The sequence below is a fragment of the Oncorhynchus keta genome, chromosome 17 (genome assembly GCF_023373465.1).
Source record: "Oncorhynchus keta strain PuntledgeMale-10-30-2019 chromosome 17, Oket_V2, whole genome shotgun sequence".
NCBI lineage: Eukaryota > Metazoa > Chordata > Actinopteri > Salmoniformes > Salmonidae > Oncorhynchus > Oncorhynchus keta.
The window spans coordinates 49,318,264-49,323,263 of record NC_068437.1 but is presented as its reverse complement, the minus strand read 5'-3'; the positions used below and the strand labels follow the sequence as shown (position 1 = coordinate 49,323,263).

The 5,000-nt window shown below is 42.8% G+C and overlaps 1 protein-coding gene across 2 annotated transcripts in view; it reads right to left on the bottom strand.

The window, feature by feature from the left end:
- The window catches only part of LOC118397886 (anoctamin-1-like), a 121,407-nt gene that overhangs the window by 20,375 nt on the left and 96,032 nt on the right, over window positions 1-5,000 (bottom strand). The gene's annotated exons all lie outside the window — the stretch shown is intronic.

The window sequence follows — 5,000 nt, the reverse complement described above, 5'->3', positions numbered from 1 at the left end:
AAACATAGAAAATCTCAAAAGAATATTTTATCATTCCAAACACAGCTGATTGCAATTTCAGCTGAAACCTGTTTTTAGTCTCGTTACCAAACAGACAAAAGAGAACGGCTTCGTAATGATTTAGTTTGGAAACATGGATCAAAGAAGACAGGTTGGTGGGGAAAGAAGAGTGGCAGGGAGAGGGAGAACGCGTGGAGGACAAAGGAGAGGAAGACCAAGAGCGGTGGTCTCTAATGAGAAGCACTCACAAACTTCTACAGATGCACAATCGAGAGCATCCTGTCGGGCTGTATTACCGCCTGGTACGGCAACTGCTCCGCCCACAACCATAAGGCTCCCCAGAGGGTAGTGAGGTCTGCACAACGCATCACCGGGGGCAAAATACCTGCCCTCCAGGACACCTACACCACCCGATGTCACAGGAAGGCCATAAAGATCATCAAGGACAACAACCACCCGAGCCACTGCCTGTTCACCCCGCTACCATCCAGAAGGTCAGTACAGGTGCATCAAAGCTGGGACCGAGAGACTGAAAAACATTTTCTATCTCAAGGCCATCAGACTGTGTAACAGCCACCACTAACATTGAGTGGCTGCTGCCAACTCCAGCCACTTTAATAATGGGAATTGATGGGAATTGATGTAAAATATATCACTAGCCACTTTAAACAATGCTACTTAATATAATGTTTACATACCCTACATTATTTATCTCATATGTATACGTATATACTGTACTCTATATCATCTACTGCATCTTTATGTAATACATGTATCACTAGCCACTTTAAACTATGCCACTTTGTTTACATACTCATCTCATATGTATGTACTGTACTCGATACCATCTACTGCATCTTGCCTATGCCGCTCTGTACCATCACTCATTCATATATCCTTATGTACATATTCTTCATTCCTTTACACTTGTTTGTATAAGGTAGTAGTTTTGGAATTGTTAGTTAGATTACTCGTTGGTTATTACTGCATTGTCGGAACTAGAAGCACAAGCATTTCGCTACACTCGCATTAACATCTGCTAACCATGTGTATGTGACAAATACAATTTGATTTGATTTGATTTGAGATAAGGGACACAATTATTGACCATGTTGTAAACCATGGTCTCTCTTTGAGAGAGGCCGGTTTAAGGGTGCAACCAAATCTGCATTAATAGAAGTACGAATTTTCAGTCAAAACAAAAGTTGAGATGTGTATCCCTCAATGATAATTGAACTACATATTACAGTACAATACAGTATGTTCACATTGTTACATGTACTGACATTTTGAAATATATTGATTGTTTTGTGTTTTTCAGTATGATCCAAAGGTTGCCTCCCACAGGAGCGAGAGGCAGAATATTATCAGATGGCAAGAAATTGCCATTGTTGACATGGTAATTGGCCACAATGTAATAAAACTATGGGAAATTCGGGACAGAGTGCTGGCAAACAATATCACTGTTGGGAATGTGAATACGGTCAGCACAACGACAATATCACTGTTGGGAATGTGAATACGGTCAGCACAACGACAATATCACTGTTGGGAATGTGAATACGGTCAGCACACAATATCACTGTTGGGAATGTGAATACGGTCAAATATCACTGTTGGGAATGTGAATCACTGTTGGGAATGTGAATACGGTCAGCACAACGACAATATCACTGTTGGGAATGTGAATACGGTCAGCACAACGACAATATCACTGTTGGGAATGTGAATACGGTCAGCACAACGACAATATCACTGTTGGGAATGTGAATACGGTCAGCACAACGACAATATCACTGTTGGGAATGTGAATACGGTCAGCACAACGACAATATCACTGTTGGGAATGTGAATACGGTCAGCACAACGACAATATCACTGTTGGGAATGTGAATACGGTCAGCACAACGACAATATCACTGTTGGGAATGTGAATACGGTCAGCACAACGACAATATCACTGTTGGGAATGTGAATACGGTCAGCACAACGACAATATCACTGTTGGGAATGTGAATACGGTCAGCACAACGACAATATCACTGTTGGGAATGTGAATACGGTCAGCACAACGACAATATCACTGTTGGGAATGTGAATACGGTCAGCACAACGACAATATCACTGTTGGGAATGTGAATACGGTCAGCACAACGACAATATCACTGTTGGGAATGTGAATACGGTCAGCACAACGACAATATCACTGTTGGGAATGTGAATACGGTCAGCACAACGACAATATCACTGTTGGGAATGTGAATACGGTCAGCACAACGACAATATCACTGTTGGGAATGGAATACGAACAACGACAATATCACTGTGAATACGGTCAGCACAACGACAATATCACTGTTGGGAATGTGAATACGGTCAGCACAACGACAATATCACTGTTGGGAATGTGAATACGGTCAGCACAACGACAATATCACTGTTGGGAATGTGAATACGGTCAGCACAACGACAATATCACTGTTGGGAATGTGAATACGGTCAGCACAACAGTTGGGAAATGTGAATACGGTCAGCACAACGACAATATCACTGTTGGGAATGTGAATACGGTCAGCACAACGACAATATCACTGTTGGGAATGTGAATACGGTCAGCACAACGACAATATCACTGTTGGGAATGTGAATACGGTCAGCACAACGACAATATCACTGTTGGGAATGTGAATACGGTCAGCACAACGACAATATCACTGTTGGGAATGTGAATACGGTCAGCACAACGACAATATCACTGTTGGGAATGTGAATACGGTCAGCACAACGACAATATCACTGTTGGGAATGTGAATACGGTCAGCACAACGACAATATCACTGTTGGGAATGTGAATACGGTCAGCACAACGACAATATCACTGTTGGGAATGTGAATACGGTCAGCACAACGACAATATCACTGTTGGGAATGTGAATACGGTCAGCACAACGACAATATCACTGTTGGGAATGTGAATACGGTCAGCACAACGACAATATCACTGTTGGGAATGTGAATACGGTCAGCACAACGACAATATCACTGTTGGGAATGTGAATACGGTCAGACAATATCACTGTTGGGAATGTGAATACGGTCAGACAACGACATCACTGTTGGGAATGTGAATACGGTCAGCACAACGACAATATCACTGTTGGGAATGTGAATACGGTCAGCACAACGACAATATCACTGTTGGGAATGTGAATACGGTCAGCACAACGACAATATCACTGTTGGGAATGTGAATACGGTCAGCACAACGACAATATCACTGTTGGGAATGTGAATACGGTCAGCACAACGACAATATCACTGTTGGGAATGTGAATACGGTCAGCACAACGACAATATCACTGTTGGGAATGTGAATACGGTCAGCACAACGACAATATCACTGTTGGGAATGTGAATACGGTCAGCACAACGACAATATCACTGTTGGGAATGTGAATACGGTCAGCACAACGACAATATCACTGTGGGAATGTGAATACGGTCAGCACAACGACAATATCACTGTTGGGAATGTGAATACGGTCAGCACAACGACAATATCACTGTTGGGAATGTGAATACGGTCAGCACAACGACAATATCACTGTTGGGAATGTGAATACGGTCAGCACAACGACAATATCACTGTTGGGAATGTGAATACGGTCAGCACAACGACAATATCACTGTTGGGAATGTGAATACGGTCAGCACAACGACAATATCACTGTTGGGAATGTGAATACGGTCAGCACAACGACAATATCACTGTTGGGAATGTGAATACGGTCAGCACAACGACAATATCACTGTTGGGAATGTGAATATCACTGGGGAATCAGCACAACGACAATATCACTGTTGGGAATGTGAATACGGTCAGCACAACGACAATATCACTGTTGGGAATGTGAATACGGTCAGCACAACGACAATATCACTGTTGGGAATGTGAATACGGTCAGCACAACGACAATATCACTGTTGGGAATGTGAATACGGTCAGCACAACGACAATATCACTGTTGGGAATGTGAATACGGTCAGCACAACGACAATATCACTGTTGGGAATGTGAATACGGTCAGCACAACGACAATATCACTGTTGGGAATGTGAATACGGTCAGCACAACGACAATATCACTGTTGGGAATGTGAATACGGGTCAGCACAACGACAATATCACTGTTGGGAATGTGAATACGGTCAGCACAACGACAATATCACTGTTGGGAATGTGAATACGGTCAGCACAACGACAATATCACTGTTGGGAATGTGAATACGGTCAGCACAACGACAATATCACTGTTGGGAATGTGAATACGGTCAGCACAACGACAATATCACTGTTGGGAATGTGAATACGGTCAGCACAACGACAATATCACTGTTGGGAATGTGAATACGGTCAGCACAACGACAATATCACTGTTGGGAATGTGAATACGGGGAATCAGCACAACGACAATATCACTGTTGGGAATGTGAATACGGTCAGCACAACGACAATATCACTGTTGGGAATGTGAATACGGTCAGCACAACGACAATATCACTGTTGGGAATGTGAATACGGTCAGCACAACGACAATATCACTGTTGGGAATGTGAATGGGGAATCAGCACAACGACAATATCACTGTTGGGAATGTGAATACGGTCAGCACAACTACAATATCACTGTTGGGAATGTGAATACGGTCAGCACAACAACAATATCACTGTTGGGAATGTGAATACGGTCAGCACAACTACAATATCACTGTTGGGAATGTGAATACGGTCAGCACAACTACAATATCACTGTTGGGAATGTGAATACGGTCAGCACAACGACAATATCACTGTTGGGAATGTGAATACGGTCAGCACAACAACAATATCACTGTTGGGAATGTGAATACGGTCAGCACAACTACAATATCACTGTTGGGAATGTGAATACGGTCAGCACAACAACAATATCACTGTTGGGAATGTGAATACGGTCAGCAC